General features: G+C 36.1%; 1 long non-coding RNA gene and 1 pseudogene across 2 annotated transcripts; both read left to right on the top strand.

The window, feature by feature from the left end:
• Window positions 1-5,965: 5,965 nt before the first annotated feature.
• On the top strand, window positions 5,966-12,858 carry LOC144365618 (uncharacterized). 2 transcript variants are annotated; one of them, XR_013424275.1, is made up of 3 exons: window positions 5,966-6,971; window positions 8,544-8,651; window positions 9,647-12,858. It is a non-coding gene; the product is annotated as an uncharacterized LOC144365618 (long non-coding RNA). The 2 variants fall into 2 exon arrangements; XR_013424276.1 differs by lacking the exon at window positions 5,966-6,971 and adding an exon at window positions 7,769-7,915.
• An 8,260-nt stretch (window positions 12,859-21,118) lies between these two features.
• On the top strand, window positions 21,119-26,394 carry LOC144365617 (thyroid receptor-interacting protein 11 pseudogene; annotated as a pseudogene).
• The last annotated feature ends 369 nt before the right edge of the window (window positions 26,395-26,763 follow it).

Raw genomic sequence — 26,763 nt, 5'->3', positions numbered from 1 at the left:
GTAGGGGCCAGGTGGCTATTGCATGCCACTTAAGCAGGCATGGAAGTGATATATTCACCTGCAGATTGAGGCAGGAATGTCCAAACTATTTTGCATCTCTGTACAATAGATAGTCAGTCAGTCCAGTTTTCTTTGAAGTCTTCCTGACAAAATAAGCTTCAATGAGTTTTATTGTGGGTCTGTGCTCTAATATCAATTCTTTCCATCCTGTGCTGACAACTCTTGTGGCCATATGTTCCAGATGACACAGCTGAGGATGGTGAAACTTCCTTTGGCTCATGTCCTTGGGCATCTTGGAGAGGAGCCCTTGGTAGCCTGCATGGTGCATCTAGAATGGCAGAGAACCAAAAATTTGTTGTGAAAAATAATTGGGAGTCAGGGATTGTTTCCACAAAATAATCTAGTTTATTCTTAGTAACTTAAACACTAGTACATTACATTTAACAAACAGGATAAAAATACTTTATACAGAAGAAGAAACTAAAATAAAAATAAATATGTAAGAAATATACAAAATTTTTAAAGAAGGCTATTTCTAAATAATGAGCTGGATGGTGAGATGATAAGTAAATGTTAGTTTTTCATATGACAAATTTTCTAAAATAGCTGAGGCAAACACACACACACACACACACACACACACACACACACAGAGTAATTAAAGATCCTTAGATCCTGAGATACCTTAATGATTGACACTTTCTTTTTATGCATAAGACCCCAGAGTACGACGCTCTACCACTCACCAGGATAATATGCCATCCTACACGGAAATAGAAAGGAGTATGTAATGCTACTATTAATATAAAATTGTCTATTTTTGAGTCTTTAGAAAAAAGACAAATAAGTCCTAGGTTTCTTTGGAGAGGAATAATAGGGAAGGTATGATACAATTTCCTTGAAAAAGCAAAACTGTATGCCTTTGCTTCTTTTAATGCAATGCTCTTAAATACCAAAGACTAATAATGAAATTTTAAAAAGAATATAGCAATTAATTAGAACTGCAATCTTTCAGAATTTTCAAAATTCTAAAGACTCTGATTCATCACAGATGAATGTCTGAAAGTTGCCTTTTAAAGTACTTTAAATATCTAAATTTAGTTAATCCTAGAAACATTTAATTTTTCCTGCCCAGATTCCCTGATATTGATCATAAGAGAGTCAGGGATAGGGAAGCATTTTACCTATCAAGTGGTCAGTTACTCTTAATTGTAGATATTTTTGCCATTTCATGAAAAGATCTTTGTTGTTAGCTTAAAATTGGGGAAATCCTAGACACTATAAAGGTGTGTGTGTGTGTGTGTGTGTGTGTGTGTGTGTGTGTGTTGAGCTACAACTGCAGACCTTTTACCTTTTTATTTTTTGTTTTGAGATGGACTCTTGTTAAGTTGCTGAGGGTGGCCTTGAACTTGTGATTCTCCTGCCTCAGCCTCCTGAGTTGCTGGGGTTACAAGTGTGCATCATTACTCCCAATATAAAGATTTTATCAATTCAGTCATCTAATAGAACACCCTACTTATCTCAACTCTATTCCATCTTGTGACAGTAGGTGGACAAGTCTGGTCTTTCCTGAGATCTTCTGAACTGAACAAAGCCAAGTAAATATTATCTTGACTCTGTGTGTCAGAACCTGTCTTCCTTCCTAAGTCCAACCATACAACCACAGGACCACATGCTCACTTACTCACAAACTCACTTGCACTCACTCACATGCTCACTTAGCACACTCATTCACTCACTAACCCATTCAGTTTATGAAGAAGAATACCCAGAACTTTAGAGCCACAGAGGTGTCTTTGACATCCATTACTCTACAAGAAGTTAACAGGAAACTGACTTAAATTATAACCAATTGTGCTGGATTAAACCTTATATCTGAGGAATTATTCAAATTATTTCTGGGATTCTTGCTAGTGTTTTAAGACATTCTCTGCTTTAATACCAGTTAATATTCCAATTCCAGAAAGAGGATTACTGCTTTTTCCTAAATTAGGCTCTGAATTATGAAGTAATTTATAAGGTGTCACCAGTCACAGCACTGTCTTTGATTCCATTGACACATTAATTTTCCAAGTGAGTAAGACATCAGATGTTGAACTGGCATTACCTCATCATCCTCTTAGCCTGACACATTTGGTTTAAGAAAGTGTTTCATGTGCACCTCTTATGGAATGAAGAAATCAGCCATTCTTATTGTATGCTTCTGTTGCTATAGACCTTTGTGCATCACTAATACAAAGAAAAATTTCTGATTTATAAATTATCTGATGATTTTCATAGCACCTGTTTTTTTCCTGGGAGGGAGTCTAAGTGGTGTGTGTGTGTGTGTGTGTGTGTGTGTGTGTGTGTGTGTGTGTTTTGCTATATGGTCAAGAGCTAACCCTGATTTAGGCTTACCCTAATACAGGACACAATTTACCCAGCATGTTTTCTCTGACTCCCAATTATGACTTCATTATCTCTCCTTCTTATGTGAGGCTGTCATCAAAGAACAGTCCCCTTCCTAATTGTTCAGTTTTTACTTTGGAGAAGATCCAATCTTGAACAGAGGGTTTATTTTTAGAAATAAATGAAAATGGAAGTGTTAGCCAAACTCTAACGAATGTTTCACTGATATTTTATGTAAGGTTTTTAGTTAATGATAGTCACTGGCAGCTAGAAAGACTATTGATGGGAATTCTGACACAAATGACTGCTCTGCATAGCACAATATTTCAATAGTGGAAACAGAGTGAAGAATGTGGTCTAAGCTATTCTTTTCATTAATTGGTCACTGAATTAATTTTGTTGTTAAAATTAGGAACAGCAAAAATACACCACTTATTTGTATTACAGTTAAAAAGGATTTTATGGAATTTGATTTCGACAAAGGTGACATCTAGTGAGTTGCCCAAAAAGTCTTACTGAAAGGCCAGATCAAATATTTTATATAAGATTTGATTTTTCTATGAGGAAAATTAGTTTTTGTAAGACACCAGCCCGCCGCCCCACTCCACCCTTCCAAACTCATTCCTTTGTATTTTGTTTGCATCGACTGCATTTACAACGTTTACCCACAAATAGCCCATGACTCAGGAGATTGGCCCATATCCAGGTTCTATAGTCTGGTGTGTGTGTGTGTGTGTGTGTGTGTGTGTGTGTGTGTGTGTGTGAGAGAGAGAGAGAGAGAGAGAGAGAGAGAGAGAGAGAGAGAGAGAGATCTATTGATGACATAACTTAGCATTAGCAAGGGGCCTGGGTCTACTGTGCTTATGGTATATTGATAGTACAATATAATCACTAGTGACTGGCTGAATGGTACATCCTGAATAATAAATAAACAGCAAAGTAGTCCCCCATGAATGTGATACCTTGTTGTTGCCCTCCTACTCAGACAGAAATTTATGAGATTTGAGGTTTACACACGTCTTTCACTGAAATCCCATTTTGAATTGTGAAAGACTTTTGATAGACTTATAACTCAGAAGTTCTTCAAATCCAGCTGCACATTAGACTCATCTGGGACCTGTGCATTGGTGGTCAAACATTGATATTTTTTTCCATATGCTCCAAGTGATTCTCATGCCAGGCAGGTTGAGCAGTTGGGCACCGAATAATTTCCATGGAAGGAGAACATCTAGCCAATGTGCACTAGGAACTGGGATAACATGACCTGAATCCAAGGCTCAGCTGAGCTTGAACAGAAGGTCCTTCTAGGCACTGAGGTAAGAGATGCACACAGCTTTGCAGAGACAGGCAATACCAGGAATAGCACACCAGCGTGACTTTAGGGATGTTGGAGGACAATGTCGTTGGCATGGGTTTTCTGGGCTCTAGACTTCAGCAAGTAGCGGGTGCAGTGGGCATAGGGAAAGGGTTCACATAGCATCCCAGACAGCAGAATCTTCTGTTGCCAACCTGGCTGGGGAGGGAGATCCCCACAGGGGAGGGACAAAATTACAATGTTACATCTGTGAACATATGTGAGACATACCCTGGAGATACCAAAAAAGACTTCAGAAGGAGCTAGAGGGCTTGAAATAATGAGCAGGAGCAAGAGACAAAATGTTCTTAATGGCAACATAATTACATTTCCTTCAGGCTAAGGAGGCCTATGTATGGGTTATGTACTCAAATACAAGTTTTAAAGTAGTAAACAAACTTTGTTTGGTACCTGATTAGGCAGATAATGAAAATCATACAGTACAATGTGAGTTTTTACAGACAATAGGTTTCTACTTACTCAGTTTACTTTTTCATATAGGTTTAGAAAAAATTTTATTGTGGGCTGAAATGAACTCTCTAGGTCTGAATTCTGGTGTTCCTCAAATATTTTGCTATGTAAACTTAGTAACTCAGTCTTTTCATCATTTGTGGAAATTAAATTAGAGAATATATTTAGACATTTGGTTAAATCCCAGCATATGAAATAAAGTCTAATACCTGTTGAAATTCAATCTGTTGAATTTCAACAGATATTAGACTTTATTTCATATGCTTTAATATAATTCTGTGACTGATGACTGACTCAGAACCTTAACCAATATTTGATTTGGACTTGTTTTGCCTGAATTTTGTTATATTTCCAAAGCATACATTATGAAATATATTTTAGTAGTTTTGGTAATAAAATGTGGACCTTTAACTTATCATGATATATTTTCAAGTAATATTTAAAGTGCTTCACAGAAAATATGAGAACTTTACATCAGTAGCATTATATTTTCCCATCTTCCTGTCATTTGTATTTTTGTCGTATACATTATTTTTACATATAATTGGTCTTAGATTATAGTGTTTTATATATATTAAATCAGCAACATCCTTTTAAATATATATGCATATACATATTTTCAATCTGTATATGCACAAGCTGAATAGATATTAGATACAAATATATATATAGATAAATATTATACTTTGGTTTTGATAATTTTGTAGGATCCATTGCTTGTGTCTTACACAAATCTTGGAAAATTCCTATTATCTTTTTTTAAAAATTCACTCATTTACTCTAATTTGTTATATATGACAGCAGAATGCATTTCAATTTATAGTATACATATAGAGTATAATTTTTCATGTTTCTGTTTGTTCACAGAGTAGAGTCACATAATTCATGTCTTCATACATGTACTTAGTGTATTGATGTCTGTCTCATTCCACTATCTTTCCTACCTTCATAACCTCTCCCTACACCTCCCTCCCCTTTGCTCAATCAAAGTTCCTCCATTCCTCCTATGCTCCCCCCATCTCCATCATGGATTAGCATTGCATATCAGAGAAAACATTCAGCCTTTGGGTTTGGGGAATTGGCTAACTTCACTCAGCATTATATTCTCCAACTCCATCCATTTACCTGCAAATGCCATGGTTTTATTCTCTTTTAAAGCTGAGTAATATTCCATTGTGTATATATACCACATTTTTTTTACTCATTCATTTACTGAAGGGCATCTAGGTTTGTTCCACAGTTTAGGTATTTTGAATTGTGCTGTTATAAACATTGATGTGGCTGAGTCCCTGTGGTATGCTGTTTTTAAGTCTTTTGGGTATAGACTGAGGAGTGGGATAGCTCGGTCAAATGGTGGTTCCATTCCCAATTTTCCAAGAAATCTCTATACTGCTTTCCATATTGCTTGTATTTGCAATACCACCAGCAAGTTATGAGTATGCCTTTTCCCCCACATCCTCGCTGACACTTATTGTTGTTTGTATTCTTAATAGCTGTCATTCTGACTAGAGTGAGATGAAATCTGTTGGGATTCACCCTGGCTCCAAAGAGTAATTTCCCCATCCCCCAAGAAGAGCCTTCAAATGGTGAGACCTACTGGCTCACATGATCCTTACCCACCAATCAAAAAGCACCTCAGCCAACTGTCAAACCGTTCAAATATTAAACTGTCATAACTGTCAAACCACTCCCCGCTCTATAAATATGCAGAGTTGTTCCTCAATAAACGGGCATTTTCTCTGATGGCAAGCCTTGATCATTCTTTGAAAATCTTTCTAAGATCTTAAATTTCTTTCTTTAGAGTTCTGTAGTTTTCATTGTAGAGGTATTCCACCTCTTTTGTTAGATTGATTCCCAAATATTTTATTTTATTTTATTTTTGAGGCTATTATAAATAGAATATTTTTCTAATTTCTCTTTCATCACTGATGTGTAGCAATGCAATTGATTTATGGATGTTAATTTTATATCCTTCTACATTGCTAAATTCATTCCTAGAAGTTTTCTAGTGGATTTTTATTGGATCTTCTAAATATAGAATCATGTCACCAGAAAATAGGGATAGTTTGAGTTCTTCTTTTCCTATTCCTATCCCTTTGATTTCTTTTTTTCTAATTGCTCTATCTAGAGATTCTAGAACTATGTTGAACAGAAGTATGAAAGAGGGCATCCCTACCTTATTCCTGTTTTTCAGAGGAAATGCTTTTGAATTTTCTCTTATTTAGAATGATGTTGGCCTTGGTCTTAGCATAGATAACTTTTTACAATATTGAGGTATATTCCTACTATCCCTAGTTTTTCTAGTGTTTTGAACATGAATGGATTCTGTATTTTGTCAAATGCTTTTTCTTCATCTATTGAGATAATCATGTGATTCTTGTCATTAAGTCTATTAATATGATGAATTACACTTATTGATTTCTACTTGTTGAACCAACCTTTCACCCCTGAGATGAACCCCACCTGATCATGGTGCATTATCTTTTAAATATATTTTTCTATGCAATTTGCCAGTATTTTATTAGGAATTTTTACACTTATGTTCACCAGAGATATTGGTTTGAAATTTTCTTTGCTTAATGTTGTCTTTTTCTGGTTTGGGTGTCAGTGTTATTGGAGGAGCCAAATTCTTAGTTCCCTATGTCACTTGTGGTCCCCATGTTTCCTTGGGTTCAGTCTCCAAACTCAGTCTCTCCAACACCACCCTTACGAATTCCTGGACAGGAATTCTCATCTTCCCAGCTAGTTCTGCAAGCAGGTAGATTGGAAAGGGAGGGAATGAGCCAAGTGGGGGTTTCCATGACCAGTTGTTTCCTGGGTATACCTCTCTCCTCATTTGATTTTCTTCTGATCACTTAAGTATTCTCAATGTCATGCAGTGTGTTTTTACTGGGACTGTATTTCAGGCCAAACTTGGGTTTGTCAGGAATTGGCTCCCTCAACTGTTGGCCCTTGCACCACCTGCTCCTCTGATAGAGGATTAATATCCAGACTATATAAAGAACAAAAAAAACCCTTAACATCCCAAATACCAAGCCCCCCCAAAAAACAAACAACCCAATTAGTAAATGGGCAAAAGAACTAAACAAACACTTCTCAAAAGAAGAAAGACAAATGGCCAATAAATGTGTAAGAAATGTTCAACACCTCTAGCAATCAGGAAACTGTAAATGAAAACTAGTTTGAGAGTTCATTTTAGTCCAGTCAGAACTGCAATTATCAAGAATACAAATAATAATAAATATTAGTGTGAGTTTGGGGGAAAAGGTAAATTCATACATTGTTGGTGGGACTGCAAATTGGTGCAATTACTCTGAAAAGCAGTGTAAAGATTCTTCAAAAAACTAGGAATATGACCCAGCTATCCCACTCCTTGATATTTGTGCAAAGCATCTAAAATCAGCATACCATAGAGATGCAGCCACATCAATGTTTATAGCAGCACAATTAATAGTAACTAAGCTATGGCACAACCTAGGTGTTCATCAACAGATGAATGGATAAATAAAATGTGGTAGCTATAAACAGTGGTGTATTTCTTAACCATAGAGAAGAATGAAATTATGGAATTTGCCAGTAAATGGATGGAACTGAAGAACATCATGCTAAGAGAAATAAGCCAGATTCAGAAGGTCAAGACTCAACTGTCTTCTTTCATATGTGGAAGTTAGACCAAAATAGGAAAAAATAAAAAATAAAAGGGTGAGAAATCAGTGGAGGAGAGGAAGGGAAATGAGTGGGAGGGAGAAGGGATGAGAAAAGGAAAGAACATTGGAAAGAATCTAACCAAACTTTCCTATGTGCTTATATAAATATACCACAGTGATTCTCACCTTTATGTATTTTTATATACATTTAGGAAATAATTAAAAAAAACTATAAGTAATAGAAGAAAGATCAGTGGGGTAGAGGAAAGAGAATAGGGAGATGAAGGGGGGAGGGAAAGGAGAAGTACTGGGGACTAAGGGCAAATTATTATTATTATTATTATGGCAAATTATATTCCAAGATTGTATTATTGTATCAAAATGAACCCTAATTTTATACATAGCTGAAATGAATTAATAAAAATTCCAGTGCACAAAATAAACAAATATTTTCCTAAGAGATTTTTGATGCTATTATGAATGGAGTTATTTTAAAATTTTCATTTTCTTATTGTTTGTTGCAAGTACATAGAAATGCAATTGTTTTGAAACTGTATTTATCTTTTATTTTGTAACGTTGCTAAAATCACTTCATAGTTATGGTAACTCACTTGTGAATTTGTTAGGATTTTCTACATAAATCATCATGACATCTGCCTGACAGCTTTATGTTTTCTTTGCAGTTTTTGTGACTTTCTTCTTTTATTACATTATTACACCATCGAGACCTAAGGGCTGTAATAAAGTTAAATGATGAGAATAGGTAGCCTCGTCTTTGTTACTGGTCTTAGGTAAGAAGCCTGAGTATGTCTGCAATGAGGGTGGTGTTACCATAGCTTTTGTAGATGATTGAGGAAATTCCATCCTGTTCCTAATTTGCTAACAACTTTACCATGAATAGACAATGGATTTTAACATATACTTTTTTGACACCTATTAGCTTAAACAAACCTTTATAGGTATAAGCTCCAGTGGGATATAAAGTATTTTTAAGCATATGTTTGGCCTTGATTTTTGTACATATTTTTGTCCTGTAGTATTTTAGCCTTTATTTATGTCCATATATTTTTTATATATTTTTTTCTTGGGATCTTTTTTTCAGACTTTGTTATAAAATAAGTAGAGCAGTGTCCCTGTTCTTCTGTTTGCTGTAAGAGTTTGTAATAAACAGTGGTGTATTTCTTAACCATAGAGTTAATAAACAGTGGTGTATTTCTTAACCATCATATTGGTATGATTTATCCCTTAAATGTTGGGAGAAATCATGAAAATAGATACCTGTGTTGGGAGATGTTTTTTTTTTGAGAAAAGGTATTTTGTTTGGTTGGTTATTTAATAAATAAACTCAAATTGCCATTCAATTTATCTATTTTTTTCTTCCATATTATTTTGGTCTTTAAAAATTTGTCCATTTCATTTACAGTGTCAAATTTATTAACACAAAATCTTTATTGTATTTCTTTACTTACTTTTAAAGAAAATTTCTTTAGGATTGGCAATATTATATTGTTCCCTCTTATTGTGTTATTAATAATTTGTGTCTTCACTTTTTTCCTGACCCATCTAACTAGAGGCCTATCAATTTTATCATTATTTTTAAGGAAGCAACTTTTAGTTTCATCAGTTTTTCTCTATTGTCATTCTCTAATTCATTGACATCTGCTGTTGCATTTATTATCTTCTTTTTTTTTAGTTAATGGGATTAATTCGCTCTTATTTTTAAATTATCAAGGTAGTAATGGAGATAACAAGTTTGTAATTGTCATTTTTTTCAATCTTTTTGTAGGCTTTCTGTCCTGGATCCGAAGCCCAGGTGTCTGTGCTATGCAGAATCTGAAAACAAACCACAGGGAGAATGCTGAGAACCCTGAAAGCCAGGAAATGGTACTGTTAACATTCAGGGATATAGCCATTGATTTTACTGAAGAGGAGTGGGAATGCCTTCAGCCTGCTCAGAAAAACTTATAAAGATGTGATGTTAGAGAACTATAGAAACTGCCTTCCTTGCCATGACTCGTCAAGATACCCAAGAATATTCACCAGAAAAGGGCATAAAACATATATTTCACAAAGTGATAAGTGGAAAATATAGAAATTGTAATATTGACTATTTACAACAAAAGAAAATATGGAAAACTACAAGTGAGAGTGAACACCAGAAACCATATAAAAATTCAGACCCTGTTCACCACCAGAGAATTTATACTGGGGAGAAGCCCTACAAATATAAACAATGTGGCAAAGCTTTTAGTAAACAAATAGGTCTTATTTACCACAGAAGAACCCAAACTGGAGAGATGCCCTACAAATGTAAAAAATGTGGAAAGGCTTTCAGTAGAAAAGAAGGCCTTACTTGCCACAGAAAAACTCACACTGGAGAGTAGCCCTACAAATGCAAAGAATGTGGAAAAGCTTTCAATCCAAAAAAAGACCTTATTCACCATAGCAGAACTCACACTGGAGAGAAGCCCTATAATTGTAAAGAATGTAGCAAAGCTTTCAGTTGAAAATCACACCTTATTTGCCACAGTAGATCTCACACTGGAGAGAAGCCTCACAAATGCAAAGTATTTAACAAAGTTTCTACTCAAATGTCAACCCTTATTTGCCACAACAGAATTCACACTGGAGAAAAGCCCCACAAATGTAAGGAATGTGGCAAAGCTTTTAGCCATAAAACAGGCCTTATTCCCCACAGAAGAACTCACACTGGAGAACAGCCCTACACATGTAAATAAGTGCCAAAACTTTTAATACAAATGGAAAAAAATTTCATAACCACATGTTTTTTAAACACTATTGGATTTTGGAGAATTCATTGTGCCCAGTAACCATAAAAAGTTAAATAATATTTTGAAAACTTTTTCAAATTTTAAACTTATTGAACATCTGAAAATTCATACCCAGTTCAACTCATACATTGAACAGATTTTGTCCAAACTGTATGCCTTATATAAAAATGAATCATTTATAATAAACACTTTGATAATTGTGAGAGTATAGTAAAGCCATTATCTATACATTACACCTTGATGTATATGAGGATCAGTAAAAGACATTACTCATTTAAATGTAGAAAATAAGTAGTTGTCTTTAACTTTTGCTTAAATTTTTAAAGCATTATCAAGTTATTTGGTAGAAATATCAGTCAAAAATATCATACATGCAGAGTGCAGAAACCTCATCTTTGAAAGCATATAATTTTTGTTTTCTAAATCAAAAATTACTATTTTCATTTTTGAATACTGGAGAAAAGAATTATATAAAATCTATTTTTTATGTTTAATACTGAATTGTAACATTTTAAACTGTATTTTTTTTGTATTTCAATTTCTATTTAGGGATTTTTAAACACTGAGCCACATTTCTAAGCCCTCTCTCCACTTTTTCAAATTTTGAGACTGTCTTTCTAAGTTGCTTGAAACCACACTAAGTTGTTGAGCCTGATTTTAAACTTCTGAAACTAATCAGTTTCCCAATTTGCTTGGATTACAAGCATGGACCATGATGCCCAATTTATAGTGCATTTTTAACCTATATTTACCTTATGTATTCAATATGTCTTTATAACTGTATATTTGTTTATATGTTAACACTCATGTATTTCATCCTGTTGTTAAATGACAGACATAACAGTGTTCCACATGACTAAATGTTCTTTGTAACAGTAAAACATACTATTGTGTAAATAATACTCTAGCAACTCTTTAAAAAAGTTTGTAATTGTGATTTTTTTTTTATTAGGGATTAAACCTAGAGACACTTTTACCACTGAGCCATATCCCTAGCTCTTATTATTAATATTTTTTTTGACAGAATCTCTCTAAGTTGTCTAGGGCTTTGGTAAATTGCCCAGGCTGGTCTTGAACCTGTGATCCTCCTGCCTCATACTCCCAAGTTTCTGGTACTACAGGTGTGCATCACTGCACCTAATTAATTGTAATTTGTATTGAGATAAAATTCCCATGCACCTGTAAGAAATAATGCTGAGAGATCACGTGTGCTCTAACCTCACTTTCCCCAATGGTAACTCTTTATAAAACCATAGTACAACATTGTAGCCAGGATATTTCCAATGATAGAATTTATTGATTTTATTTAGATTTCTTTAGTTTAATTTGTCCTCATTTTTTGTGTACAATTATTTTATTTTAACAGTTCTATCACCTGTGTAGGTTCCTGTGTATTCACCATTACAGTAGAGATATAGAACATTCCTCCACCAGGATATATGTCCAGTTGTTCTAATACATTTGTTAAAATAGTAACTCTTCATTAAATTTTTTTGCAATTTTAAAAAAATAAGTTAGATATATTAGTGTGAATTTATTTTTGGCTATATATTCTATTTCATTGATTTATATGTCTATTTCTTTGTATTGCCACATTATCTAGATTACTATAGCCGTATAGTAAGCCTTAATATGAGAGAGTCATTATGGGCTCCACCTCCACTTATTATTTGTTGAGAATCTTGTATTACTATCTTTTATTAAATTCATGACATGTATAATCTTGTTTCTGCAAACTCTGTTTTTAACCCATTCTCTTAGACTCCAGTTGTATTTTCAATATTATTTTGAAGTCCCGAAGGCTTTACTCTTTGAATTATTTTTTCTGTTTTACACGTTTGGTCATTTTAGTTAATCTGTCTTCTACTTTACTTTTTGCCCTGTCATTGCGATTTAGCTCATAAGTCTTTCTGGTGAATTCGAATTTCTGATATTGTAATATTTAGTTCCAGGATTTACATTTGGTTACTGTTTATATTTTAATAACTGTTCAAAATTTCCTTTTTTCCACTTCATTGTGAGTATACTTTGTTTTATTGAGAATAATTATAATAGCCATCTTCTAATCCTTTTCTGTTAGTTCCAACCTTGCTGAAGTTAGGTATATTTTTCTGTTGTTTCTTTTGAGAATGTGTTTCATTTTTACAGGTTTCATGTATTGAATAATTTTAGATTGTACCCTGAACAGCATGAATGCTAAATTGTAGAGATACTGATTTCTGTAATTTTTCTTTGATGAGTATAATTGAAGTAATTATCTTAATTGGATTGAACTCCAAAGTTTTTTTGTTTGTTGTTGTTTTTTTTTTATCTTGGTAAATAATTAGAGTTTCATTTCAAAGTGCTTTTTTCTTTGGTGGAATTGCATTGATTCTACTCTGCAAGTGTGGTCCAGAGGGTCAGTCAGAGATATGGGTGGTTAGAATTTGGAGATGTCATCTCTACCCCTTTCCTTTCTAGAATTCCTGCATTCCCTTCATCAGTCATCTGCAAATCATCCTCTTGATACCTGCTGAAGAATTTACAGCAGGCATAAATTAAATAAAACTGCTTCTGATAGGCTCAAATCTAAAATAGAAATAGATTTAAAATATACTCTGGTGAGAGGCCACTTGGTTTGAGAGGCTTCATAAAAGAAAACTTGATTTAAAATATCCAATAGAGCCAATGTTGTAGAGTATGCAATCAACTAGCTTTATAAAAGATTAAACCACACTCTAATCAATAACATGTCCAAAAAAGCTATTCATAGTTCATTCCACTTTTTACATTCATCCAAAAGGGGATTTGAGAACTTCTTTTTTTTTTTTTTTTTTTTTTTTTTTTGTACTGGGAATTGAACCCAGGGAAACTTGACTACTGAGCCACATCCCCAGCCCTCTTTGCATTTTATTTAGAGACAAGGTCTCACTCACTAAATTGATTAGAATCTTGCTATGTTTCTGAGACTGGCTTTGAACTTGTGATCCTTCTGACTCAGCCTCCTGAGCTGCTGGGATTATAGCCATGCACCACTGTGCCTGGCTTGATATCTTCTTTTGATTATGTTTCAGCTGAGACTTTTTACTTATGAGGGACAGAAAGTGGCAGTGTATGGTTATATAAAATGCTTCAATAATCTCAACACATCCTAAGACATCCAAGGTATGCTCTTACCTCAGCTACTAGGAACCAGATTTACCTGTGTGTTTCTTTAATTGAAGAATACTCTTTTCACTTCTTAGTATATTTTCAAAATGTACTGTTTGCTCTTGCTTACCCTATACAAAGTTTGTTACCATTGTGGAAAAGCAATTCAAAATTTTATTCTGTAGGTTTTTGATGAAAACCAGTCTTCCTGACTTCAGTGAAGACCAACAGGCCTTGTCTCATAATGGGACTGCTAACTCAGTCCCATTTCAAATGTTATTATCATTTAAACAATATACATCAGGTCAGTGAATATATGCTTTCTGAAATAAACTAAAAATATTACATAAATTTTCTTAAAGCAAAGAAGAAAGTTAGCAATATTATCAAAATAGTATTGATCCTGTTCTTTGGCCCAATTTATTGGTTGTTTTTGTGTGTGTGTGTGTGTGTGTGTGTATCTGTGTGTGTATTTAGATTTTTGAGTTCTTTATATACCCTAGAGATTAGTGGTCTATCTGATGTGTGAGGGGAAAAAAATTTGCTCCCAAGATGTAGGCTCTCTATTCACCTCACAGATTGTTTCTTTTGTGAGAAGAAACTTTTTTAGTTTGAATCCATCCCATATATTGATTCTTGATTTTAATTCTTGTGCTATAGCGCTCTTATTAAGGAAGTTGGGGCCAACTCCCACGTGATGGAGATTAGGGCCTAGTTTTTCTTCTATTAGATGCAAGGTCTCTGGTTTAATCCTTAGGTCCTTGATTCACATGAGTTGAGTTTTGTGCATGGTGAGAGACAGGGGTTTAATTTCATCTCACTCCAGCCAGAATGGCAGCTATTATGTAGACAAACAACAATAATTATTGGGGAGGATGTGGGGTAAAAGGTACACTCATACACTGTTGGTGGGACTGTAAATTGGCACAGCCAATATGGAAAGCAGTTTGGAGATTCCTTGGAAAATTGGGAATAGAATCACCATTTGACCCAGCTATCCCTCTCGTCGGTCTATACCCAAAGGACTTAAAAACTGCATACTACAGGGACACAGCCACATGAATGTTTATAGCAGCAAAATTCACAATAACTAAACAGTGAAACCAACTTAGATGACCTTTAGTAGATGAAGGCATAAAAAAGTGGCATTTATACACAATGGAATATTCCTTAGCATTAAATGAGAATCAAATTATGGCATCTGTAGGTAAATGGATGGAGTGGGAGGAGATAATGCTAAGTGAAGTTAGCCAATCCCAAAGATCCAAATGTCAAATGTTTTCTCTGATATAAGGAGGGTGATTCTTGTTGGAGTAGGGAGGGGAAGCATGGGAGGAATAGACAAACTCTAGATAGGGCAGAGGGGTGGGAGGAGAAGGGAGGGGACATGGGGTTAGAAATGATGGTGGAATGTGATGGTCATTATTATCCAAGGTAAATGTATGAAGACACAAATTGGTGTGAATATAGTTTGTATACAACCAGAGATATGAAAAATTGTTCTGTGTGTATGTAATGTGAATTGTAATGCATTCTGTTGTCATATATAAATTAAAATAATAATAATTATTAAAAAGATGTAAGTAATAAGTTAAAAAATTAAAAGATTAAACCTGAGCTGGGCACAATGGTGAGTGACTCTAATTCCAGTGGCTCCAGAAGCTGAGGCAGGAGGATCACAAGTTCAAAGCCAGCCTCAGCGATTCAGTGAGTCTGTCAACTTAGTAAGCCCCTGTCTCAAAAGACAAAGTTAAAAAAGGGTTGCAAATGTGACTCAGTGTTTAAGTGCCCCTGGGTTCAATCCTTCATTCCAGAAAAAACAAAATGAAACTTGAACTACTCTAAATGCCTTTGATGGCCTTTCTCCATTCCCCCAGCCTCCACTCTGATCTCAGATCTGCCTCCCCTTATTCTGCCATTTCAATCTCCCAGTCTTGTTTCAGTTTCTCAATGCAGAAAGCTCTTTCCTGACACAGGTCACACATCAGTTTTCTGTGCCTAGAACTGCAAATTTCTTCATGATTTACCTGGTAGAAATAGATTCTGTTTCACTTACTCAGACTCTTTTTGGACAATCTATTGCAAACCAGGCATTTCAGTTCCGCTTTCTTGCAATAATTGTACATTTTGAGTAGAGTATACTTTATAATATGTATTCATCTAGTTATTCATGTATTTATTCTTTCTTCTTAATTAGTTTTCTAATCAGATACAGATTACATCTGTTTGTTCCTCACTATGTCATTTGCCAAGATAGTAGGAAGAACATTGTCAGTGTAAAAAGTATACTCTTGGAGTGAGGTAATCATATTGGCCCTATATAGTTGCACATTCCATGTCTAGGTTAAGAGAGCAAAGGAACACTAGGAGGCTAAAATTCCAGATAAACATAACACCATGATTTTAAAGAGCTGTACCTATTTTGAGAATTTAGAAAAAGCATAAGAGCTACAAGCTCTAAAGTGCCAGGCATTTTATATTCACTCTAGTTAATCTTTACAATGACACTGAGCTTTGCAGATGAATTAACTCCAGATTAGGGAAGTCAAGAAATTCACATTATTTTCCAATTTATACAACTGAAGAAATATTCAAGATATCACCTTATACTAAATCTTTAGACTCTGTGGAGAAAACAAATTTTATTGAGTTTCAATTATCACTATAAATAAGCATGACCATAAGAACCGATGGGTGTGTGAGTGTCAGTTTCTATTTTTCTTTGTTAAGGTTGTATGGATGGGTTTTATTTAATACTTTCCACAGTCCAATGCTGCTATACATTACAATAACAATTCCAGTCACTTTGGGGCATTAAGTTATTTCACATAAAGTTGACAAAACTATCTGGATGTTTGACCAAACATTTGGATGAATGATTAAATTTGTGACTAATCCACTGGAACATTTGTACACTATAAAATCATACAAACAGCTATCATTGCCTTACAGAAATGGTAAAAATCAACCTTTCCCTTGAAGACCTTTCTTCATCTGCCTAATAATCTAAATGTGTCTCACAGGGACATAAGCATTGTGTGTGTTACATTTCTAACTTCCCTAGCCGGGTGTCATTTGTTTAGTTTCTGTGGCTGGATATTGACACAAAAACGAAGAGAACAACTTGGAAAGATTTTCATAAACACAATAGACTCATTCCACTCTTATTACAACATGATTTTTATTTAGCCAGTTTTTAAATAAGTAGTTTTGCAAAACAAAGAATAAAGAAATGATATAAAAACCTAGAATGTACTAGATGATAAACATTTAGAAAGAAAAATCAAAGCTAATTTAATGCATCAATATAAAATATATCTGCCTAAGAAAAAGTTCAATGATAAAATCATGAAATTAATGCATAACAGGCGATAACCCAACCATATCTGATTTACTGACATTCTCAATATACATCAAAAAAACTCTCAAGGTAAGAATTAGCAATTGTCTTGAACTTAGTGTTTTTCCACATATTGAACACCTCCTGACTACCTTGAAATCCCACTTTCACTCCCCATGCTCTATTCATGAACCACAAAGATCATTAATAACCAACTTCCTCAGACTTCATCCTCCATGTGCTCCTCACGCAGCATCTGACCACTGACACCAACCTTTGCTCTCTCCTCTTTCCTTTTGCTTTAGATCACAAAACCATGTAATGATTGTTCTTTATCCATTTCTCCTCTCACTCTTTCTTCTTCAATGCCTTCTCTTTTTTTTTTCTTCCACGTCTTCTCCTAGGTATTCCCCAAGAATTCTTTTCATTTCTAAATAAATGAAAGACCATCGAGGAAACAACAAGCCCAATGTCTGACATATAATAAGCCATCTAAAAACTGAAGCTTCCTTTACCTGAGCCTTTGATTGTTTTCTACATGACATCATTGATGCTCATGAGTTTCACAATTGCTTCCACATAGACAAGACTTAAATTTCTTTATGAGATTGGCAATTTATTTTGATCATTTTATAGACATGAGAACTACCTTTAATTCTTTGTCCTACTTACAAAAGTCACTTGATGCAAAAGCATCTACTTTCACAGCTTGCATAACATTCATGGACTCTTTTCAATTCTTATTTTCATCCCACTTCCTCAAGATAATGATAATTCAAATTTATGGGTAATATATCATTCACTGAGTAACGTCTCAGTCGAGATCAATCCTTGATCGTCAGTAGAGTATTATGTTAATCTTCCTGCAAATATGTGTGGAATATTTCATTGATTATGCCAATTCTTAAAAATACAAATCTGCTAAGTTCAAACTTAATATCTCGCATAGAATTGATCACCCTACGTTTATAGACTCAAAAAGCCTTGATGATTTACATCTTCAAACTGTGTTTAAACAAAGCTACATTATTAAGGGCTCTCTACTTCTGGCTTATTCTTTCTTACTTAGTCTTTTCCCAGATATGAGATTATCACCACCCCTGTCATCAATGATTGACCTTGAATCATATCAAGATTCACTGTATGTAACATTTTCTCCATTGATTGACTCTATTCAATTTTGTTCTTAATAGCAGGAAATGTATATAACACAGATTTATGTTGTTCACAACATCTAACACAATGCCTCATACCTTTTAGGCACTGAATATATGTATAAAGATACATGTATGATTCTTGGGTGCTTTTTTGTCATGTGTGCTCAAGAATGAAGCAGGGTTTTCCCTCTGTATCCCCCATAGTTTCCAGGAATATTCCAAACATACTTAGAAGAAGAGAAATGCTTTTATCTGGATGGTCAGTTTTGAATACAGTAGGTAGGTATATCTCACAGCTAGAAATATAAAAAGACAAACAGCTGTGTTCAGAATGAACCATGAATCTGAGTGATCAGAAATGCCTTTTAGCAGTAGGAACAACAACCACTATAACCAGATTGAAGCCACATGTGATAGGTCTTACACTGAAATTGGATCATTATTTGTGATTCAAAACTTAAGCAAATACAAAACACCAAAGAGAAAGAGGCACCCTGCTATAATTTGGATCTGGAATGTTGCCCAAAGGTCACGTGTTGAAAGCTTGGACCCCAATGTAATGGCCTTCAGCATGGACTCTACAGAAAGGCGAATTGAATCCTGAGCTCTAAGCTCAATTTTGAATGAATGCACTGCTGGGTTCATTATTTGACAGGATTATTGGGAGTTGGTAAAAACTGTATGCGGTGGGGACTAGTTGGAGGGTAGGTCATTGGAGTTGATTCCCTAGAAGGGTACATGGTATTCCTCAGTCCTTTCTTCCCCTCACCATCTTCCTGATCTCCAGGAGATGAGCAGCTCTGTATTGAGACCAGGCTCTCTGCCATGGTATTCTGCCTCACTTCAGGCCATAGCAACGGAGCCTGAAATTGAACCAAAATAAATATTTACTCATTTAATTTTCTCAGGTATGTTGTCAAAGTGATGAAAGCCTACTAATGCGTGCATACACACACACACACACACACACACACACACACACACACAGGAGGAATGGTCCAAAGGGAGAAAAGGACACTTGGTATTGTTGATGGCTTCTTCAACAAAGACATAGCTTGGGGACAGAGTGGATTCTCCACTTCAGCAGATGCTATAAGGGGTCTAAAGTTTTATATTAGTATTTTATGGAAAGATTGAATAATACAGGCCTGATTTTCTCTCAGACTTAGAGATGAATATGAAGGACAAAGAAGATTTCCTTTTCTAGCACAAGACACAAATGTAGTTTCTGATAGCAATCTGAGGAATTCTATCTCCTTGCTCTTTTCTTGATGGAAGAGACTTTATGAGGTTTTTTATATAAACCTTAGAATCACTTTAACCATTAATTTTCCTCAAATTCTTGCTTGTTGTACATTTTATTTTTCCCAGCTTGAGTGTTTGGTCCCTGAACAGACATATAGAAAGAACAGCTCAAGGAAAAGAGTGTCCTGAATATATGCTTTGGGTAAGAGAGTTATGGGAGCAAATCCAAACCCCTTCTAAAGGGTAATAAGAAAAATAATTGTAGACAAAACCAAAAGCAAATATGAACAAAGTGGCAACAAGCTCTACTGGTTGACCACTTTCTCTGTGTCAGCCATAGGGTGAGAACTACACATTATGTTCTCATTTACGCTTCAACTCAAGCCTGTGAGAGAAGTTTCATAAGTGTATCATGTCGATTCAGCTCCAAAATTGCTTTGGTCCCAATTTGTATGTCTGTTACAGCCCACGTGCTTCATCTCTTTGCTTTGTCCCCCAACTCTACAAAGCTGCCTCTCCATGAACTTGTTGGAATTTAAACACTTTGGAAAGCAGGGTCTTACCTTATCTCCTTCTGATCCTTAATTCTAGGGGTGGGATTCCAATTTAGGATTGTTACTGCATAGTAGAAAAGTTTTCAAGTTTTTCTTTCACTCTGTACGGTTTAGACCTGGATTATGGTTTGCACTGATAAACAACAACAGGTGAAGTGAACACCAAGTTATTGGCTCAAAAACAAAGTTTCTTAAGTGCAATTTAAGTGGAATTTTTGCCCAATTAAATAAACTTAAATAAAAACTTACAAGGACCATCGAACATTAAAGTGAACTCAAAAACTTATAGATTAAGAGCAAAAATGTATTTTTGGAAAGGGTAAAAATTATTCTTTAGTGACATTTCATCAATATTATCATGTGAATTCTGAGAATGGTTAAGACTTTGTGGTGGTTAATTTTATATGTTAACTTGTCTGGGCTATGATGCCCAGATATTTGGCCAAATATGATTCTGGGTGCGTCTGTGCTGGTGTCATGGGGTGAGATTTACTATTGAATCGGGGACTTTTAGTTCAATAGATTGCACTCTGTAATGGAGCCAGACCTCACCTTGTCAAGGGAATGCAACTGGCCTGAATGCAACAAAAAGTCCACCTCTCCCAGGCAAGAGGGAGCTCTCCAGTGAACCACCTTCGGATTGCCTCTACAACATTGATTCTTGGTGGTTCCGGAGCACACTGCCTGTGGACTCAGTCTAGAACACTTTCCTGTATCTCTAGCTCCTCCCAGCCAGCCCTCCCCAATCCTGGGGGCCAATAGCTGACAGGAAAGTCCAGGGAAGAAGCAGAGGCCCCTGGGGGTGGGGCGTGAGGGGTGACTGTGCCACTGGCTGCCAGTCCCTGGTCAAAGACCACGACAGGCCTCTCCTTTTACCTGCAGAGCAAGACGGTTGGTGTTGGCGGAGCCCCGCGATTCTCAGAATTCTGAGCTCTTGCTGGAGTCATAAAGGACCCCAGCAACGCTTGAGGACGTTGTGAGGAGAGAAGCGGGGATGGTGCTGGACGCGGTTTTCAGAGCTGGTCCGCTGGCTCACTAAAGTGGTGGAGATGTCCTCCTGGTTTGGAGGCCTGGGCTCAGGCTTGGGCAACTTCTTGGGGCAGGTGGGAAGCAGCTTGCCTTCCCTAAACGACCACATATCCAGCTTAACCAGGGGAATGCTTGCGGATGACACAGGAGACACAGCAGCAGGTTTACCTGATGGTGGGAGAAAGGAAGTGGAAGCTAGTAATTCTCCACTAAGATCGGAGAATGAGAGACCTCAAAAGTATTGTACTGATCTGGAGGAAAACCATGAAGCATCAGAGCTGCAAGTAAATCCTCAGTGTCCAAGTGACGGAAATCAACTGCAACAGGAGGAGGTAGAGATCAGCCATCTGAAAGGTAGACAGATGGCACTGCAAGATCAAGTGTTCAACCTCCAGGCATCTGCTCAATGGGTAGGTTCAGGAGCTTGTGGTGTACCAACAACCACTGCACTGGCTCCATTGGGTTCCCAGATCAGTAGTGATTTTTCAGCCTTTTCTGATGATGACATGGACTTTAGTAACCTAATTTTGTCTTTCCAAGAAACAAACGAATTGTCAATTGAAGTTTCGGGACTTGAATCTAAAGTTGGCCATTCGAGGCCTATTGCTGAGGCTCAGGGAACACAGAATTCTGAGCCCAGTGAAATCTTCAAACTGCAAAATACTATCAAGACTCTTGAACGAAACCCAAGTCCAGACATAGATGATCATCAGCCTGAAGTGTCAGTTTTGGAGCAGAGTGCTACTGTGGCAGAAAAGGGAACAGTCCTTCCACAAAATTCTTCATCAATGGAAGAAGTGTTGAGGCTACAACGAGCCCTGTCTGATGCTGAAAAGGAAATAATGAGACTACATGATTTCAACCAGGATCAGAGTCTTGCTGAAGACAATCTGAAACTTAAAATGCATGTGGAAGCTTTAGAAAGAGAAGTCATCATTGAGTCAAGAAAAGGAGGAACTTCAGATAACACTGTCAAAACTGAGCTGTGACTCTCAAGTCGTTAAAAACACAGCTTCCACAGACATGAATGTGAATGTCCAATTACATGACTTAAAACTTCACTTGAAGGCCAAGGAGGAAGAACTGAATCAGAGTATCCATGAAAAGAAAATGCTGATAGCTGAGTTAGAAGAACTGGACCATCAGAATGAGGAAGCTACAAAGCACATAATTTGGATAAAAGATGAGCTATCAAAACAAGAAAAAGAAGGAGACCTTGTCATCCAGAAATTGAAACAAGATCTAGAGGATGAAAAAAAGAGAGCTCATCAACTTGAGGATGATAAAATGAACCTATCCAAAGAGTTGCATGTGCAGAAGGAGAAGTTAACTCAGAGTGCACAGAGCCTCAGTGATTTGCATTTAACCAAGCAGAAGCTTGAAGATAAAGTAGAAGATTTAGTAGCTCAGCTAAATAAGTCACAACAAAGTAGCTTAACCCTCCAGCAGGAAAACCTTGAGCTTAAGGAACATATTAGAAAAACTGAAGGTGAGCTGTCTGGATGTCAGAGTAAGTTCCGAAGTTCTCTGAATGAAGACTCTAGCAGTAATGTGAAGGATGACTTGCTTCAAGAACGGGAAGCTGAAGGTAGCAACTTAAGGCAAAATCTTTCAGAAGTAGAAGAGCTCAATGAAAATTTAAAGAAAGTTGCTGTTGATCTCAAAAGGGAGAATGAAATGTTGATTTTACCATGTAAAGATGTAAGACGTAAGTTGGAAGCAGCCATTGCTGCTAACAATCAAGTGTCTCAAGAAAAAGACACTGTCAAGGAGACTCTAATAAGAGACAAAGAAGAGATAGAAGCGGAACTGCACCAGGCAGAAAAAAGACTGTTGGAAGAAGCAAAGAATCACAGGCAGACTATTCAGGAACTCTCCAATGCATGTCATTTGAATACCTCTGCCTTACAGCTGAAACCTGATTGTGTAGTTCAACTCAAGCAAGAGAAGGACTTTGAAATAGCAGGACTCAAAAAGAATTTTGAACCAATGACTACTGATCCAAAAGAAACTGAGGAAATTTTGGAACCTCATGTGGAAGAACAGAAGCAATTGATACAACTTATAAAGGAGAAAGAAGTTGTTATTGAAAAACTCGAAGAAAAATGTTCAAAACTACAAAAGGATTTAGATGAGTGTTCTCAGGCCTTAAGAGAAAATGAAACTTTAAGGCAAACCATAGAAGAAAAGGACAGAAGTCTTGGCTCCATGACAGCAGAAAACAACCATCTGCAAGAAGAACTGGAGAGCCTTAAGGAACAGCAGAATCGAGCTGTACCTGTGGCTGAGCCTAAAACCCTTGATGGTATCCCAGAAGTAGAATCGGAGGTATCTCAACTGAAAATAGTCAAAAATCATCTGGAAGATGAAATTAAACACCATCAAAAGATAATTACAAATCAAAACAAGCGTAAAATGCGACTCCTTCAGTCTTTACAGGAGCAGAAGAAGGAAATGGATGACCTGAAACACCAATATGAGCAGCTGAATGCTACGCATATCCAGTTACTTTTAGAAAAAGAGGAGGAAATTAAGAACTTGCAGAAAACGATTGAACAAATAAAATCCCAGGTGCCTGGAGAAAGACTCGATGCTCAAACAGAGAATTCTGATTTTTTTCAAGAAACAAACGTAAAAAGCCTCAATAGAGAAAGCGGAAGTGAACAATGTGACCTATGGAACGAAAAGGAGTTGTTGAAGCAAACAGTAATAGACCTAAAGGGCAGAATATTGATTTTCGAAGTGGACTTTTCTAAATTAAAAGGGGAAAATGAAAAATTGAGAGTAGCATCCAGAGAACTCCAAGAGACAAACTCGAAGTTCTCTGTGAGGCTGGGAGAAAAAGAACTGGAGTGTGAGTCAATGAAGGAGAAAGCTCTTGCTTTTGAGCAACTGCTACAAGAAAAAAGTCAGCTTTCAAATGCAGTTGCGAAAATGCAGGAGAAGACAGTTATATTTCAGCAAGAACGAGACCACGTCATCGTAGCACTAAAACAAGTACAGATGGAAAACAGTACTCTCCAGCAGGAGGTTCAAGAGTTCCGTGACAAAGAACTACGCTTGAACCGGGAGCTAGAAAGGCTACGCAGCCATCTCTTGGAATCCGAAGAGTCTTACACCCAGGACATTTTGGCTGCAGAAGACCAAGAGATTAAACTGAGAAAGGAAGTCAGGCTTTTGGAGGTAAAGCTAGTGTCATCTTCTGAGGCAAGTCATCAAGCTAGCGTTCAGATAGAGTCACTGCAAGAACAGTTGAGGTTGGTCTCTCAACAGAGGGATGAGAATGCACTGGAGCTTTCCCTCTCCCAGGCACGAGTAAGGCAGTATGCCCTGTCATCAACCAACCTTCAAAGGGTCCTAGAACATTTCCAAGAGGAAGAGAAAGCAATGCATTCTGCTGAGTTAGCAAAAGAAAAACAGTCGATAGCAGAATGGAAGAACAAGGCAGAAAAACTGGAAGGACAAGTATCATCACTGCAGGAACATTTGGAGGAAACAAATGCTAGGTTGCATTCTGCTTCCAGACTTACAGAAGAGTTAGATCGGAAGGAACAACAGATCCAAGAACTTAAAAGACAAAACGAGCTCGGAAAAGAAATGTTGGACAAGGCACAAAAGAAACTGTCGACTTTGGCAGACAGCCTAGAAGGAAAAGTGGACAAAGTCCTCATGAGAAATCTGTTTATTGGTTATTTCCATACACCCAAAGGTAAACGCCGAGAAGCCTTACAGTTAATGGGAAGCATCCTGGACATTCCAAAGCAGGAAATGGAACAGTTGTTGAGTGAAGATTCTGGTGGTGTCACCAAGTGGATGAGTAGTTGGCTTGGAGGGGCATCCAAAAGTGTCCCCAACATACCTATGACACCAAATCAACAACCTGTGCTTAAAAGTTCTTTTTCAGAACTCTTTGTCAAATTTCTAGAAATGGAATCTCATCCCTCTGTTCCACCACCCAAACTCTCTGCTCATGCCATGGACTGTCCAGACTCACCAGGAAGGAGAGAGCGAGGTGGCAAGGTACCAGGAAGTGTTAAAGAGGCAGCCAACTTCAGAGGTGGTCGAAGCACCAACGGGAATCCATTCTTGGTTCCCCGTTCGGCAGCTGTGCCTCTTAGTAACCTAGCTGGAGTTGGTCTTGGTGGACCTGGGCATCCTCTTTTTAAACCCATCGCAGATTTCATGCCCACCTTCACACCATTGCCAGTGTCCCCGGACAACAGCGCCACAGTCGTACTAGAGCACCTTCTAAAGTAAAGGCAATCTCATCCAGAGATGATTTAACACTCTAAAGAAGACTTTATCAACACTTTGTGCTTTTTTGACAGAGTGGCCTCTGGGAAAAGAACTCATGTATTTGTAGACAAAAAGCGAAAGGAAAAACACTGGCATATATAGGTATATAGCTAATAGGTATTTTTATCGTTGTTGTGTGTTTTTTTGTTATAACAGTTTTTAAAAATTTGTTTTGTTTGCTGTAGCAGTTTTTCTTTATAAAATTTTGTTCCACTGTAGCAGCTAATCATCACCAGTCTTCAATTCTGATGTACTTTTGAGAGCAAATGTACAGAGCAGCTTTAGTGAACCATTAGCTCCAACCTCTTTTTTTATGATTATATTTGATCAATTTAATGGCATTAAATAAAAATGATGCAGTTAATTAACAAGGAAGAAGAAAGATCCAACCCTTAAGAAAAGGATATATGTCTCAGATTTAGAGTATATGAAAACCAAATATGATATTGCAAAACGTTGTGAATTTTTAGTTGATCAAAGAGAACCTTGTACAACAAGTAAAAGAAAATTAGAATGGGGAGAGCCTGAACTTGACGTTTCTTGGATAAATTCTAAGATTCTTTGAATCCAAATACTATGACCCCTATCCACGTTACTTATTTCCACTTCTATAGAAAAGTCACTTCACATTAATTCAGTTTTCTAGATGTTCAATATGTCCAGAAGGAAGAGTATTTTCATGAGTCAACCCCAAAGTGGAATCACACGATCCATTGCCAATGGAAAAGTTAGTAAGTATGTATCATTCAATATCTGGACTGTTTATTTACATACTTTTGGGGCTCCAAAATAATGCTTATAAAGACATTTGATCAAAAACATTTGGGGAGAGAAAGAAGATAACATACATTTTTGAAAGATGAAAAGCTTTAAAGAACGAGTAGTTGCAACCTTTTTGTAAATTAAGGTAAAAGATGAATCAAAAGTTTCTAGCTTAAGTAGGTGAAATCAGAGTAGAGAAGAAGCAGATTGCATAGCACATACCTCTCTGACACCTGTAGTTTCTAAAACCATGAAGAACACTTTTATTAAAATTCACTTAAATAAAATTTAATAAATTTTTAATATAAATCATATTATAATTTAATATAAATTAATCTAATTTAAATTTATTTTGTTAAGTAATATTGTTTAAATTTATTAATAGTATTGTTTGATTTAAATTTATTTTATTGATATTGTTTATTAATTTATATTAACTATAGTATGATTTTATTTAAAAATTTATTAAATTTTATTTAAATTATTGCATTTTAATAAAGTCAATTTAAATAAGATTTAATATAGATTAAATTATTTAATGTTAATTATATAATTTAATATAAATTTTAATAAAATGAATTTTAATAAAAATGCTCTTA

This window comes from Ictidomys tridecemlineatus, chromosome 7 (genome assembly GCF_052094955.1).
Source record: "Ictidomys tridecemlineatus isolate mIctTri1 chromosome 7, mIctTri1.hap1, whole genome shotgun sequence".
Classification (NCBI taxonomy): domain Eukaryota; kingdom Metazoa; phylum Chordata; class Mammalia; order Rodentia; family Sciuridae; genus Ictidomys; species Ictidomys tridecemlineatus.
Note: the sequence above shows the minus strand (reverse complement) of the source record. Positions and strands in the feature narration are given on the sequence as shown.